At 33.1% G+C, this 18,108-nt stretch overlaps 1 pseudogene; it reads right to left on the bottom strand.

Annotated features, from left to right (window-relative positions):
• Positions 1-15,002: 15,002 nt before the first annotated feature.
• On the bottom strand, positions 15,003-15,500 carry LOC150034052 (S-protein homolog 1 pseudogene; annotated as a pseudogene).
• Between the last annotated feature and the right edge of the window lie 2,608 nt (positions 15,501-18,108).

An 18,108-nucleotide genomic window follows, 5' to 3' on the forward strand; every position in this document is an offset into this window, starting at 1 on the left:
TTTTCAATAACTCAATTTTAGGAATTTCAAAGTTAAATGTGTTTGCCTTAAAAATAAATAATATGTTGCGAGATCTTCTGAGCATCTTCCACGAAAAGAAAATGAGTTTCAAGTCAAAGAATATGATAGGGACTCGTGTTGAAAATGTCGAGGACCTTAAAAAGAGGAAGAAAAAAGATAGGGCGAGGGCTTCTTTTTTCCTTTTTTCTCTTTTTGTCTTCTTTTCCCCTCATTTTCCATTTCCTTTTTTATTTTAATTTCCTTTATAATTTCTTAAGTTATTTCCTAATTTATTATCTCAAAATATTTGGATGAAAATTTTGAAACAATAAGATCGGGGTTTTAAATATTAAATTTTAATACAATGAAATGTTACATTTCCAAGATTGTAAATTTAAGACTTGATTAAAATCTTCTTATCAATAACTTAACCTCCTTTATTATTATTCACTCATAAAATAGTATTTCAAGCGACAACAATTTTAAATTTACTCATATATATTGTTCTTAGATTAATACCATGGGAACCAAGAACTAAAAAGACAAACGAACGTACAAATAATGGAAAAATGAAATGAAAAGAAGAAAAGAATTGTGAGACATGTAAAAGTTGAACAAGATTTATAGTACAACAATAATAGTTTTCTTTTTTCTGAATACTAAACCAGTAAATTCCATTAAGAGAAATAAGATAGTATGAAAGAGATGTGGTTAATTTTCATTTTCTTGGTTTATAGTACAACAATAATAGTTTTCTTTTTTCTACTAAACAAACAATAATATTTCGCTGATATGGCCACTAAAACACACAGGAGAAAAAACTTCACAGTAGCTAAAACTTTATATTGATCCAAACCAACCCTTTACAATAATAGAGCAATATGTTTTTGGTGCATAGTTATTCCCATTTATGAATCAAAACATCTTTATGATTAGTGTTGTCTTTTAAATAAATTCCATCATCTTTAGCAATCCAAATGCAGTTAGAATCGTGGCACATATTATAGAGCCAAACTGATGTGCTCTCAATCCAAAAGGCTTGGAACGATGAATGTTGTGCATTTGGCTTCTGCAAGTAACACCAGAACAACGTCGTATTCCAAAAGTTTACTCTAAATCTCCAATTGAATTCACTTCCAACATTTAGTTTGTGTTCTCCTAAATCATTGTCTTTAGATTTACAATGAACAAATAGGATTTGGCCATTGCTGAGCCCATTCACAACGTGGATTTGCCATTTTGCAAGCTCCGCAGCCTTGGTCTCATCAAGTATTGTCAAACACAACACAAACAATAACACCACACACTGCTTGGTCATACGTCTGGTTTTCATTTGGTTCATCATATTGCACTTGTAAAACCACTTTGAGATTGCTGTAAAAATTGGGATGTTGCATGACCAATAGTGTAATGGGTTTTTATACAACCTCATTTAGGAAAAAAAATCTATATAAGTCAATACTATTAATAGTTGTAAGTTAAAAAAATAACAATATTTTTGGATAGGGATGTGTCTGTTTCACTAGAATAGCAGTTATAAAATAACAATGTAGCTGCTATGGGGATATACATAATTAAAAATAGGCGACTAGTTTTCTTTTGATTTTTTTACGTTGTTACAAGACTTTTTTAAAGGAGGGAAAGTTTCAAGAATTTAATTTATAAAAAGATTATGTATTTTTTATTAGTTTAAATTGCGAGAATCTCTTCACAAAACTTATTCTCATTCAAATTTATATTGTGTTTTTCATTTGTCTTTGATCATAGGGATGTCGACAAATTTATGTTTGGGGGTGGGAAGCTTGTGTTGTGATGTTATATTATGCTTTATATCATTATTGCTACTGGAACTCATAAAAAAAAAAAGAACGAAAAGAAAGAGACGCTTCTCCTTCAAGAGTAAAATAGTATCCTTTTAAGTCATGACATTGACCCATGTTGTTAACTACATGAAATGTTACCTAGGAAGATACTCATATTAAACTTAAACCTATAGAGCCTTTGTTGTTCTTCTCAGGTTGGATATGTAAGGTCATTTCAGAAGGGAGAAGAGATCCCATTAGCTCATCAACTTTAATTTTAGCAATATCTTGATTCCCTTCAATAGCCACTACCTTCCTGTCAAATCTTTTAGGCAGAGATCTACTAACTTTTTTAACATGCTTTCCTTCTTAACACATTTCTCTCGAGACAAGTGATTCATTTGGAATATAAGGAAGAAAAACATAAAATTCAACAATTGTCTAATCATTGATCGTTTTCAAGTTTTCATAATGTAAGGTAAAAATTGAAGTCTTGACATTTTAACATTGGACGTTCCCTCATAAGCTACATGTAGTATGTCTCAAGTTTCTTTTGCAAAGATGAATGAATTGATTAACGAAATGTAATTTTATCAACAACAATGAAAATAACACTGAGTCTTCATGAGCTTTAAGAGGAAGCTTCTTCTTAGGCCGCAATCCACTTCTTTTTTAGCCAAAAACTTGATGACGGGAATTTGGAAGTCAATTTTATTCGACGACCAACTTCCCTTGGACGCGGTATGTGATGCATGTTTCTAATATATGCATTGTTATTCATGCGTTGGAATGAAATATACGTTAATCGAATGTATGCAATGAGCATGCATCCTGCCACAAGTTTTTTTTGCGTTCACACCAAGTATAACATGAACATAAGTTTCTCGCGTAATCCGAGGTCGAACACAGTGACTTGTAACTATATGTTTGTGGTAATTGTGCATGCGGCGGTTGAATAAAAGAATGGAGGGGATATTGCTATGTTAATTCTACTCCTACTCCTATCTAACAGACAACACAATGAGAATATGCATGAAAGGTAGAGATGCGACAAACCTTGACTGGAAATAAATGTGTCAGAAAATGGATAAAATGGAGAGATGTTTTCATTGCAAAACTTAAGAGTGATCGCAAGGGCAACTTTAGTCAGCGTCAGACTATGCGATCATGTTACAACCAAACACGGCAAGTCATTTTCCAATGGAAATGCGGTGCTCCACATTCTAGGACGCATGTGTTGAACGTAAAGTGTCCATAGAGCTTATTCCTAAGTCTCTACTCTTGTCCTATGCGATGATGTAAAATGCATGAAAGCAAGGTGACCACATTCAATCCTATCCTATCTTTAGGATGCATGCGATGCGTTAATAACAAATAGTGCTCATTCTTAAGCGCCTATCTCTGGTATTATGTGTTCTAATTTGGCTCTCCGAAGCCTAGATTCTGACTTGACCTTCCCAAGCCTAGATCCTATCCTTAGACTACCCTGCCCTGTATCCTTAATGGACGAATGAAGCATACATAATACAAGACAATTGCATATACTTCGCTGACCTACAGTTGTTACTATCCCTAGTGAACAACGTATACCTTGCTTAATGTGTCCAACCACTTACCTTCTCGGGCAATTGATTGTTGTTGACTTCACTTATAGACAAGTAATGTGTTAGCCTATAGACAGGCATTACAACAGCTCATACTAAGCAAATAAGATTACTCACATACTCGTGCAACGCATACCTCTCGGTAGTTTGCTACATACTTCAAATCCCTAATCCACATGACTAAGTATGCAATACCCAAGCAATCCCACTAAGTATTGCAATGAAAGTAAAGATGCTAAGCAAGAAGATGAAGATGAAGTCGAAGGAAAAGAGAAATGCAGTGAAAACACATTGTATTAATTTCTTAATTTCAAAATGTTATACAATACAATATGAGAAAAGAAAGGAAAAGAAAGGAAAAGAAATGATCGACTGGAAGCAAAGATTTTCTTCTAGCAGATGTGCATCAAGGCTGTCGGTGGTACCATGGATGGGTGGAGGAGCTGACTCTCTCGAGATCTAACTCCAATCGAAGGCTCTGATCGTTACTCGGAATGGATGAAGGAGGTAAAAAACTCTCAGCTGTTTTCTCACGCGTTTGTCTGGATCGCAAGGATCCGCCCCAAGCGAACCTCAGGTGAAAACCTTGGATAAAATGAATTTCAGCTCATCTGCTTCTATTTATAGAGTTTGGGTCGCCAATAGCATTAATTGGACTGCTCTGAGTCTGATGTTCGACGCGTCAGTCCTTTCTGAACCTCTGCCACCAACGGCGTGGTAGGTGAAATGTCAGCATCAGCTTTGGATTTTCTTGAGGTAGATGCGTTGATGCGTTCATTCCACCAACTTTGCATTGATCCCATTAGAATGTGTTGTCGCGTAGCCGCAGTCATTCAATGGCCACATTTACTTAACACCGCAACTCTACATGATGATCGCAATCACTTGACGAGTACAACTCCCATGCGATGGACGCATACGGCTAATTACCACAACATCCATGCGTTGATCGATGCGTTTCTCTTGCAATGGAGTGTTTCTCTGTATACGGTCGTCTATGCGATGGTTCGATTTCCGCATTTGCGTTCATTTTCTGCATTGTCTACAAAAATAGAACATTGAACGCATAATTAATGCAAAGTAATGGGTTAGCTGAGATTAGATATGTTGATCGACGCAAACTCTCTTTCTCATGAATTCCTAGCATGATCGATGCATATTCTGCCTAACAACCTTCATAATTCTAAGTAAAAGGCCTAGAATGACATGCATTTCTGCATGTCATCAGGAGCATTAACACAATTTTGGTTTGCATGTTTAGCGGAGTCCAACTGTTGGGCTAACCACTCTTCACTAGGCCCAAATACTTAAGATCAACTCTGGAAAGATGAAGAAAAGGCTCAGAAATATTTTTTCAAATCCTCGAAACTCGAAACTCGATGCTCGGCATCTGCCTACTCGATTCTCGATGAGAATTCCCCTCTTCGTCTGGTGAGTCTCTATTAAATCCTCGATGGAACTTGATGATAACTGAACTAATACTTGATCTTACTCGATTATTCTTGAACTATACTCGGTGCGACTTAAAGGTGAAAACGATCAACTTGACGCAAATAGAGAAGATCTATGCATGATTGAACTTGATACTCAGATTATTCGATGCAATTTGAATGGTAAATGAATCGTGTGCGATTTGCAGTAAAGAAAGCGATCGTATGAACAAGAAAGATAAAGCAAGAAGGCGAGACACAATGTTTACGTGGTTCGGTAAGATTGCCTACATCCACAGGAAGATCTGAGTTCTTTACTAATGAAGATTGCGTACAATTTTTGTTTTTATAAGAAAACTAGGAAAAATTATGATAATTCTCTCTATTTTGTTTGAAGGATAATAGGTATTTATAAAGTATACCAGCTGACTGTTCACAAAGTTAGTTATAAAAAAATAAAAAATTAAGGTATTTGAGACAAAGTTTCTTCAAATTCTCCACCTTGACTCTAATGCCTTGTAAAGTTAAGCAATTACAACGTTGTAATTATGTTTTGGAAGGATATATCTATTGAGACTAATGAATAACATAACTTTAATGGCACTGTGGGGGATTTTTATGTTGTGATTGCTTCCTCCTTGTGTTGAGCTCTTCATTTCATCCAAATTATCACCCAAAACATTGATTTTACTTCAAATACTCAATACGTGTAAAATAAACAAATAAATTCATGAATGTAATGACGTTCATTAAAAGAAACTTGCTTTCAAATGGTTTGTGGGGATAATTTTCACCTTGAGAAGCAATTTAAGACATGCAAGAATGACATTGTCAAGTCTTGGAAAAGAATACCAAGGCGATCATGTGTTTAGTTTAGACTTCGAATTCTTGGCCTAAGGCCTGAAACTTAATTCTTTATTTGGATGGTAAAGAAGAAAAGGAGAGTTGTAAGTTTGGTTTTTTTTAACCTTTTTTTAAATTGTTTTTCAATTGGGGTTAATTAAATCTCTAATTAGATACAACCGAGTTTAAAGTAAATTTGTAATTGATCATAAATAGTAGATTATTTATTATTTTCAAGTACGGAATTTTCCAAAAATAGAAAAATAAGGAAAAATAATTACACAAAATAGAAAAATTTTAATCTTCTTTGATTGAGGCTCATAGAAACCTATGAGTATCTATCATTGTTGCTCGTAACCTACGCCAGAACTAGCCTTATGAACTTGTAACTTAACCTTATATGAATTTATGTTTCAAACGAAAAGAAATCGCTTATATGCAATTATGCGCTTAACATGACATTCTTGATCCGCCACAGCCTTTATCAATAAAGTGTACCTTCCTTTTTAATAACTCAATTTTAGAAATTTCAAAGTTAAATGTGTTTGCCTAAAAAATAAATCCTATGGTGCGAGATCTTCTAAGCATCTTCCATTAAAAGTAAATGAGTGTCAGATCAAAGAATACAGTAAGGACTCATGTTGAAAATGCCGAGGACATTAAAAAGAGAAAGAAAAAAGATGGGGCAAGTACTTCTTTTTCCTTTTTCACTGTTTGTTCTTTTCTCCCTCATTTTCCATTTCCTTTTTTTAAAATTTCCTTTACAATTTCTCAAGTTATTTTCTAATTTATTGTCTCAAAATATTTGGATGAAAATTTTTAAACAATAAGATCGGAGTTTTAAATATTAAATTTTAATACAATGAAATGTACATTTCCAAGATTGTAAATTTAAGACTTGATTAAAATCTTCATATCCTTAACTTAACCTCCTTAATTATTATTCACTCATAAAACAGAGATGTGGCTAATTTCATTTTTTCTGAATAAAACTCTAAATTCCATCAAGTGAAATAAGATATTACAAAAGAGATGTGGCTAATTTTCATTTTTTATGTAATCCTCCAATTTCAGAAAAAGAAATTACATGCCAATTACTTCTTAGTTATATTTACTCAAATTTCGTTGATATGGCCACTTAACACACAAAAGAAAAAAAAAATTCATAGTAGCTAAAACTTTATATTGATCCAAACCAACCCTTTACAACAATGGAGCAACGTGTTTTTGGTACATAGTTATTCCCACTTATGAATCAAAACATCTTTATGATTAGTGTTGTCTTTCAAATAAATTCCATCATCTTTAGCAATCCAAATGCAGTTAGAATCATAGCACATATTATAGAGCCAAACTGATGTGTTCTCAATCCAAAAGGCTTGGAACGATGAATGTTGTGCATTTGGCTTCTGCAAGTAACACCAGAACAACGTCGTATTCCAAAAGTTTACTCTACATCTCCAATTAAATTCACTTCCAACGTTTAGTTTGTGTTCTCCTAAATCATTGTCTTTGGATTTACAATGAACAAATAGGATTTGGCCATTGCTTAGTCCATTCACAACGTGGATTTGCCATTTTGCAAGCTCTGCAGCCTTGGTCTCATCAAGTATTGCCAAACAGAACACAAACAACAACACCACACACTACTTGGTCATATGTTTGGTTTCCATTTGGTTCATCATATTGCACTTGTAAAACCACTTTGAGATTGGTTTTAAAATTGGAATGTTGCATGACCAATAGTGTAATGTATTTTTATACAACCTCATTTGGGAGAAAATCTATATAAGTCAATACTATCAATAGCAGTTAGTTATAAAATAACAATATTTTTTGATAGGAATGTGTCTATTTCACTAGAATAACAGTCAGTTATAAAATAACAATATAGCTGCTATGGGGATATACATTAAAAATAAGCAATTAGTTGTCTTTTGATTTTTATACGTTGTTAAAAGACTTTTTTAAAAAGGAAAGGTTTCAAGAATTTAATTTATAAAAAGATTATATATTTTTCATTAGTTTAAATTGCGAAATTCTCTCCATAAAACTTATTCTCATTCAAATATATTTTGTGTTCTTTATTTCTCTTTGATCATGGGGATGTCGACAACTTTAAGTTTGGGGGTGGGAATATTGTGTTATGATGTTATATTATGCTTTATATCATTATTGCTACTGGAACTCATAAAAAAAACAAAAGAACGAAAAGAAAGAGACGCTTCTCCTTCAAGAGTAAAATAGTATCCTTCGCAATCATGACATTGACCCATTTTGTTAACTACATGAAATGTTACTTAGGATGAAACTCATATTAAACTTAAACCTATAGGGCCTTTGTTGTTCTTCTCAGGTTGGATGTGTATGTCATTTCAAAATGGAGAAGAGATAGCATTTTCTCATCATCTTTAATTTTAACAATATCTCGATTCCCTTCAATAGCCACTACCTTCATGTCAAATCTTTTAGACAGGGACCTAATAACTTTTCTAACAAGTTTTCCTTCTTAACACGTCTCTCTCGAGAAAAGTGATTGATTTGGAATGTAAAGAAGACAAACATAAAATTCAATAATGGTCTAATCATCGAGCATTTTCACGTTTTTGAAATGTAAGGTAAGTAATTGAAGTCTTGACATTTTAACTTTGAATGTTCCCTCATGACCTACATGTAGTATGTCTCAAGCTTCTTTTACAAAGATGAATGAATTGATTAACAAAATGTAATTTTATCAAAAACATTGAAAATAACACCGAGTCTTCATGAGCTTTAAGAGGAAGCTTCTTACGCCGTAATCCATTTCTTTTCCGGTTAGGGAGTATTAACACAATTTTGGTTTGCATCTCTAGTAGAGTCCAATCTACGTATGAGGGGCAGTGTGACTAGAGAAAGACACTTCACTAATATAAACTTAAGCAATTATAACGTCGTAAATATGTTATGAAAGGAAACATCTATATATACTAATGAATAACTTAACTTTAATGGCATTGTGGGGGTTTTTATGTTGTGAATGCTTCCCTCTTGTGTTGAACTCTTCATTTTTTTCAAACTATCACCCAAAACTTTAATTGTACTTCAAATACTCAATAGGTGTACAATAAAAAAATAAACTCATGAATGTAATGACGTTCGATAAAAAAAGCTTGCTTTCAGATGGTTTGTAGGGATAGTCTTCACTTTGAGAAGTAGTCTAAGACAAGCAAGAATGACATTGTTAGGTCTAGAGAATGAAAAAGAGTACCAAGACAATCATGTCTTTAATTTCAAATTCTGGCCCTAGGGTTTGAAACTTAAATCTTTATTTGGATGGTAACAAAAAAGGGAAGTTGTAAGCTTGGTTTTTTAAACCTTTTTTAAATTGTATTTCGGTTTAGGTTAATCAAATCTCTAATTTGATACAACCGATTTCAAAGTAAATTTGTAATTTATCATAAATAACAGATCATTTACTATTTTCAAATAGGGGGTTTTTCAAAAATAAAAAATAAAGGAAACTATTTACACAAAATAACAAAAATTTTAATCTTCCTTGATAGAGGCTGATAAACGCTGATAAGAGTCTATCATTGTCTATCAATGATAGAAACTGAAAGAACTCTTTCACTAATAGAAATTGATAGAAGTCTATCAGTGTCTATCTTTGTTTGTTTCTTTTTTCTATTTTTGTAAATAATTTGTCACTTTTCTTATTTGTGAAAATTTTCCTTTACAATTAAAAGATGTGGAAATCATGTTGCCCATAGCCTAGGACAGAACTAACCTTATAAAATTGTAACTTAACCTTATATGAATTTGTGTTTCAAAAGAAAATAAATCTCTTATATGCAATTATGCCACTTTCACACGACGTTCTTGATATGCCATTTCCTTTACCAATAAAGTGTATCTTCCTTTTCGATAATTCAATTTTAGAAACTTGAAAGTTTAACGTGTTTGCCTTCAAAAGAAATCCTATATTGGGAGATATTCTGAGTTTAACGTGTTTCCACCTCAATCCTAGTAGTTAGGGCTTTTAGAAACATCACATGTTGTCTTTTCCTTTTGCATAAACCTCTCTTTTCCTCTAAAAGTGACACCCCTACTTACAACAAATCTTTTCTCCATCTTAATGCCTTTAACACCTTCTGAGAACCCAACAAAGATAAATTTCACTACCCAAGACTTTTGTTTCCCCTGACTTTGGTGAATATAGCCAACACATCCAAATACCCTTAGATTTTCTAGGTTAGGAGGATGTTTTGTCCATTTTTCTTCAGAAGTTAGGAAGTTTAGGGAGGAATGAGGATACCTATTTAAGGTGAAAACAGTTTAGCTTGCTGCCTTAGCCCAATACCTTTCACTAAGAATTGCATCAGAAACAAGACAACTTTTTCCATGATTGTTCTATCAAGTCTTTCAGCAACTCCATTCTATTGAGGAGTAAATCTAACAGTCCTATGCCTAGTTATTCCTGTTTCTTTACAGAACTTATTAAACTCTTCACTACAGAACTCCAGTCCATTATCAGTTCTTAGTATTTAAATTCTTTAGAAGTTTGCTTCTCTATCATGAGTTTCCACTCCTTAAACTTATCTAACACTTGGTCTTTAGTTTTAAGGAAGTAAACCCAACTTTTTCTAGAGATGTCATCAGTAAAAGAGAGTAAATACCTTGAGCCACTTAGGCTAGGTGTAGGAGCTGGACCTCATAGGTCTGAGTGAATATAATCTAAGATAGCCTTTGTGGTGTGTTGTGCTTTAGTGAAACTTTGCCTTGTGGCCTTATCTAAAACACAATGTTCACAAAAAGTTAGATTTTCTGAGAGACCTTTAATAGAATCCCTTGCTTAGATAGGACTTCTAGGCCTTTAACACTAATGTGAGACAATCTCTTGTGCAAAACATCAGCCTCTGTGATCTCATTTGTGGTAGCAACATATGCCCCTATCATTATTTCAACTCTTTTAACCACAAATAAGTCATTTACCTTTTTCCCAACTAGTATTACCTTAGAATCTTTTAACACCTCAAGGGTTTCTCCTTTACCGCTATATTCACACCCAATTGCATCAAGCATTCTTAAGGAAATTAGGTTTCTCTTAAGAAGTGGAACATATCTCACATTTCTAAGAAGTTTAATAGTTCCATCCTTAAGTTTCATAGAAACAAAGCCAATGCCTTCTATCTTACAGCCTTGGTTGTTTCCCATATAAACCATTGCTCCTTCAATTTCTTCAAAGGTTTTGAACCATGGTCTCATAGAGGTCATGTGATAGGTGCATCCAGAATCTAGGACCCAATCATGTTTTCCTAGGGGATTTACATGGTTGGATTTATCTAAGGTTGAGGCTAGAGTATCTGAGTAGATATAAGAGCCTTGTACCATAGAAGCTTCGAGCTGTTTACCTTTAGAGTCCTTTTCTTTCTCTTCGTTCTTCCTTTTAAGAATAAAGCAGTCTTTGATTAAATGTCCTTTCTTTTTGTAGTATTTACATTTTAATTTCTGTTTAGGCTTTTTTTTCTTCTGAATATGTTATTTTCTGTCCTTTGAGTGATTTGGTTTAAAATTTCTAGCAAATAATCCTTCACCACTAAGATGATCCTTTTTATCAGTTTGTAACTCTAGCTCTCTAGTTCTTAGGGCTGATATTATTGTATCAGTACTTATATTATCCCTTCCATATTTTAGAGCATTTTTACTCTCCCTATAGGGTTCAGGCAGAGAATTAAGAAACACATAGACCTTATTTTCATCCCCCAGTTTCTCTCCTAAGATTTTGAATTCAACAACAATTTTCTTGAATTCATCTAGATTATAAGTCAAAGATTTTGATGAATCCATTTTAAATGTAAAGAATTTCTCCCTAAGGTATATTTTTCTAGGAAGATCTTTGGTAGCATATAATTCTTCCAGTTTAGTCCATATCCTATAGACTTTTGTTGATCTAAAACTTGCCTTAAAACATTATCACTAAGGTTTAGGACTAATGTACCATAAGCTGCCAGTGCCCAATCTTCTTTTTCTTGAGCTGTCACTAAGGCTAGGAGTGTTGATGGGTCAAGAAGAGCTCTGTGAGCTTTTTGTTGGCCGAGAATTGCTTTGATTTTTGCCTTCCATAGGCCAAAATCTCCTTTACCATCGAACTTCTCTACTTTGAATCTTGCTACTGACATTTTGGAATGAAAACTTGAATCTTGAATCTTCAAGAACTGCAATCTTATAAGTCATTTGCTCTGATACCACTTTGTTGGGCTGCACACTTGAAATTTTTGAATGAAAAAACCCAAATGATGAAGCTGGCCCTTTTTGCTAATCCAAACCGTGATCAACCCAAGTTATTTTGCCCCAAATAATTTTTGATAGGTAGAAAACTTGGTCCAGGTTGCTCCACGATCTTCCAGCTAATGTGCAACACGTGGATAGATCCACTTTCTTCTGCCTGATGGAAGTGATGCCTTCTGCTCTAATAGAAAATGAATTTTCAAACAAATTAATTTTCTCTCTCTCTCGTTCTCTCCTCTGTTTGCAGACAACTCTTTCTAACTCTTTTCTTTTTGATTATTTTTGTTTGCTATGTGAATGATATTAGAAGAAGAACATGCAATATGATAAAGAGAAGGAAGAGAAGAAGATCTACACAATGATATATGTGGTTCGACAATACAGGGCCTACATCCACGGGAAGGAGAAGAATCTTTTATTTCAAGAGCTAAGTCACACTTTTCTTTACAGATGTTGTAGCTTTCTTGTAAGCATCTGTAAGATTGTACTACAAATTGTAAATGATGCATATTTATACATTTTTAGCTGATACAAGTAGTTACATAACAAACTGTAAAGAAAAATGTAAAAGTTGTTGAATATTCGTTTGTATGCTCGAGCTTATTTATACTTCACATATTAAACTTAAACCTATAGGGTCTTCCTTTGTTGTTCTTCTCGGGTTTGATGTGTAAGGTCATTTCAAAAGGGGGAGAGATCCCATTAGCTCATCGACTTTAATTTTAGCAATATCTCAATTCCCTTCAATAGCCACCACCTTCATGTCAAATCTTTTAGGCAGGGATCTAATAACTTTTCTAACAAGCTTTTCCTTCTTAACATGTCTCTCTCGAGACAAGTGATTCACATGGAATATAATGAAGACAAACATAAAATTCAACAATGGTTTAATCATCAAGCATTTTCAAGTTTTCGAAATATAATGTAAGTAATTGAAGTCTTGACATTTTAACTTTGGGCGTTCCCTCATGAGCTACATGTAATATGTTTGAAGCTTCTTTTGCAAAGATGAATGAATTGATTAAGAAAACATAATTTTATGAACATCACTGAAAATAGCACCGAGTCTTCATGAGCATTAAGAGGACGCTTCTTCTTGAGCCTCAATCCACTTCTTTTCCAGTTAGGGAGCGTTAACATAATTTTGGTTTGCATCTTTAGTGAAGTCCAACTTACGTTTGGGGGGCAATGTGACTACAATAAGAAAATTCACTAAAATAAAGTTAAGCAATTACAACATTGTAATTATGTTTTAGAAGGATATATCTATAGAGACTAATGAATAACATAACTTTAGTGGTACTGTGGGGGACTTTTATGTTGTGAATGCTTCCTCCTTGTGTTGAACTCTTCATTTTGTCCAAATTATCACCCAAAACGTTGATTGTACTTCAATTCGTGTAAATTAAACAAATAAATTCATGAATGTAATGAATTTCATTAAAAGAAACTTGCTTTCAAATGGTTTGTGGGAATAGTTTTCACTCTGAGAAGCAGTTTAAGACATGCAAGAATGACATTGTCAAGTCTTGGAAAAGAATATCAAGACGATTATGTGTTTAATTTAGATTTTGAATTCTTGGCCTAGGGCCTGAAACTTAATTCTTTAAATTGTATTTCAGTTTGGGTTAATTAAATCTCTAATTTGATACAACCGAGTTTAAAGTAAATTTGTAATTTATCATAAATAATAGACCATTCATTATTTTCAAATAGGGGGTTTTCCAAAAATACAACAATAAGGAAAAATATTTACACTAAATAGAAAAATATTTACACTAATGAGTATCTATCATTGTTTTTCTTTTTTCTTTTTCCCTATTTTTGTAAATAGTTTATCATTTTTTTTATCTGTGAAAATTTTTCTTTCAAATATCTGAATAATACATAACTCCTAAACGAAAATATTAAAACAGTTAAAAGATGTGGAAATCATGTTGCCCATAACCTACGATAGAACTAGCCTTATGAACTTGTAACTTAACCTTATATGAATTTGTATTTCAAAAGAAGTGAATTTGCTTATATCCAATTATGCCTCCTTAACATGACGTTCTTGATCCGCCATAGCCTTTACCAATAAAGTGTACCTTCCCTTTTAATAGTTCAATTTTAGGAATTTCAAAGCTAAATGTGTTTGCCTAAAAAATAAATCCTATGTTGTGAGGTCTTCTGAGCATCTTCCACGAGAAGTAGATGAATGTCAGGACAAAGCATACGGCAAGGACTCGTGTTGAAAATGTCGAGGACATTAAAAAGAGAGAGAAAAAAGATGGGGCAAGGGCTTCTTTTTCCTTTTTCTCTTTTTGTCTTCTTTTCCCCCTCATTTTCCATTTCCTTTTTTGTTAAAAAAAAAAAAAAATTCTTTTACAATTTCTCAAGTTATTTTCTAATTTATTGTCTCAAAATATTTGGATGAAAATTTTGAAACAATAAGATCAGGGTTTTAAATATTAAATTTTAATACAATGAATATTACATTTCCAAGATTGTAAATTTAAGACTTGATTAGAATCTTCTTATCCTTAACTTAACCTCCTTTATTATTATTCACTCATAAAACAATATTTCAAGCGACAACATTTTTAAATTTACTCATTTATATTGCTCTTAGATTTATACCATGGGAACCAAGAACTAGAAAGACAAATCAACGTACAAATAATAGAAAAATGAAATGAAAAGAAGAAAGAATTGTGAGACGTAAATTTGAACAAGATTTATAGTACAACGACAATAGTTTTCATTTTTCTGAATACTAAACCTCTAAATTCCATTAAAAGAGATAAGATAGTATGAAAGAGATGTGGCTAATTTTCATTTTTTTCCCTTTTATTCATTGCACTACACATACAAAGGTATGAACATAATGTAAACCTCCAATTTCAAGAAAAGAAATTACATGTCAATTACTTCTTAGTTATATTTACTCAAATTTCTCTGATATGGCCACTTAAACACCCAGGAAAAAAAAAAAAACTTCACAATAGCTAAAACTTTATATTGATCCAAACCAACCCTTTACAATAATGGAGCAATGTGTTTTTGGTGCATAGTTATTCCCATTTATGAATCAAAACATCTTTATGATTAGTATTGTCTTTTAAATAAATTCCATCATTTTTAGCAATCCAAATGCAGTTAGAATCGTAGCACATATTATAGAGCCAAACTGACGTGCTCTCAATCCAAAAGGCTTGGAATGATGAATGTTTTGCATTTGGCTTCTGCAAGTAACACCAGAACAATGTCGTATTCCAAAAGTTTACTCTAAATCTCCAATTGAATTCACTTCCAACATTTAGTTTGTGTTCTCCTAAATCATTGTCTTTGGATTTACAATGAACCGATAGGATTTGGCCATTGCTTAGCCCATTCACAACATGGATTTGCCATTTTGCAAGCTCCGCAGCCTTGGTCTCATCAAGTATGCTAAACACAACATAAACAACACCACCACACACTGCTTGGTCAAACGTTTGGTTTCCATTTGGTTCATCATATTGCACTTGTAAAACCACTTTGAGATTGCTTTTAAAATTGGGATGTTGCATGACCAATAGTATAATGGATTTTTATACAACCTCATTTCGGAAAAAATCTATATAAGTCAATACTATTAATAGCTATTAGTTATAAAATAACAATATTTTTAGATAGGGATGTGTCTTGTTTCACTATAATAGTAGTCAGTTATAAAATAACAATGTAACTACTATGGGAATATACATAAAAAAATAGGCAACTAGTTTTCTTTTGATTTTTATACGTTGTTACAAGACTTTTTTAAAGGAGGGAAAGTTTTAAGAATTTAATTTATAAAAAGATTATGTATTTTTCATTAGTTTAAATTGTGAGATTCTCTCCACAAAACTTATTCTCATTCAACATTATTTTGTGTTTTTCATTTCTCTTTGATCATGGGGATGTCGACAACTTTATGTTTTGTGGTAGGAAGCTTGTGTTGTGATGTTATATTATGCTTCATACCATTATTGCTACTGGGACTCATAAAAAAAACAAAAGAACGAAGAGAAAGAGACGCTTCTCCTTTTAGAGTAAAAAAAGTATCTCTTGCAGTCATGACATTCACCCATGTTTTCAACTTCATGAAATGTTACTTGGGAAGAAACTCATATTAAACTTAAACCTATAGGGCCTTTCTTTGTTGTTCTTCTCGGGTTGGATTTGTAAGGTCATTTCAAAAGGGAGAAGAGATCCCATTAGCCATTATCTTCCTGTCAAATCTTTTAGGCAAGGATCTAATAACTTTTCTAACATGCTTTCCTTCTTAACACGTCTCTCTCGAGACAAGTGATTTGTTTGGAATATAAAGAAGACAAACATAAAATTCAACAATGATCTAATCATCGAGCATTTTCAAGTTTTCAAAATATAAGGTAAGCAATTGAAGTCTTGACATTTTAACTTTGGACGTTCCCTCATGAGCTAACTGTAGTATGTCTCAAGCTTTTTTTGCAAAGATGAATGAATTTATTAACGAAATTTAATTTTATCAACAGCATTGAAAACAACACTGAGTCTTCATGAGCTTGAAGAGGAAGCTTCTTCTTAGGCCGCAATCCACTTCTTTTTCAGTTAGGGAGCATTAACACAATTTTGGTTTGCATAAGCGGAGTCCAACGTTTGGGCTAACCACTCTTCACTAGGCCCAAATACTCATGATCAACGTTGGAAAGATGAAGAAAAGGCTCAGAAATATTCTGTTGAATCCTTGATACTCGAAACTCGATGCTCGATGTCTTCCTACTCGATGTTTGATGAGAATTCCCTTATCCGTCTGGCGAGTCTCTGTTAAATCCTAAATGGAACTTGATGACAACTGAACTAATACTTGATCTTACTTGATGATTCTTGAATGATACTCGATGCGACTTGAAGGTGAAAACGATCAACTCGACACAATAGAGAAGATCTATGCACGATTGAACTTGATACTCAGATTATTCGATGTGATTTGAATGGTGAATGAATGGTGAGCGATTTGTAGTAAAGAAAGCGATCGCATGAACAAAGATAAAGCAAGAAGGTGAGACACAATGTTTACGTGGTTCGATAAGATGGCCTACGTCCACGGGAAGATCTGAGTTCTTTACTAATGAAGATTGCGTACAGTTTTTGTTATTATAAGAAGACTAGGAAAAATTATGATAACTCTCTCTATTTTGTTTGAAGGATAAATTATGATAACTCTCTCTATTTTGTTATTATAAGTATACCAGCTGACTGTTCACAAAGTTGGTTATAAACAAATAAAAAGTTAAGGTATTTGAGTCAAAGTTTCTTCAAAATCTCCACCTTGACTTCAATGCCTTGCAATCATCTAATCTTTCTGATTCTGACCATTCTGTCTACCTTGTGTCTGGAAGCTCAAAACCAACTTGTTCTATACATTTAAACAATTTAAGCTTTGAAATAGGTTTTGTTAACATGTCAGCTGCATTGTCTAAAGTATGAACCTTTAAAATTTCTATCTCCACTATCTCAATTTTATCTCTAATGAAATGATACTTGATATAAATGTGCTTAGTTCTAGTGTGGTATTATGGATTTCAGGATAAATGGATAGCACTTTGGTTGTCACAGTAGAGTTTCACTACTGTTTGATCTATTCCAAAGTCTTTCAGCAATCCCTTAAGCCACGCTTTTGTTAAAGTCATATATTCAACTTTTGTTGTAGATAAGACTACTATAGGCTATAGTGTTGCTTTCCAGCTAGATAGATTAGGATCATAAACGAAAAGGTAACATGTTAAGGATCTCCTTTTGTCCAAATCACTAGCATAGACAGCATCCACATATCCGTAAAGTTCTAAGTTTGGTTCAGCTAATCTTTGGTAGACTAATCTTGAGTTTTTAGACCAAACCAAGTACCTTAGGATCCATTTAGTAGCCTTTCAGTGTCTCTTACCAGGATTAGACATATATCTACTAACTAAGCTAGCTGAATGTGAGAGATCAGGTTTGGTAGAAATTATTAAATACATTAGGCTTCCGACTACTTGACTATAAGGTATGACAGTCATCTATTTCTAATGTTCTTGGTCAGAATCTTTAGGAGAGTTAGCTGAGGAAAGCTTAAAGTACTGAGCAATAGGTCAGCTCACTAGTTTTGCATCATTCATGTTGAACCTTTTAAGG

The sequence above is a fragment of the Benincasa hispida genome, chromosome 9, assembly GCF_027475165.1.
Source record: "Benincasa hispida cultivar pf3 chromosome 9, pf3_genome.v1.1, whole genome shotgun sequence".
NCBI classification, from domain to species: Eukaryota; Viridiplantae; Streptophyta; class Magnoliopsida; order Cucurbitales; family Cucurbitaceae; genus Benincasa; species Benincasa hispida.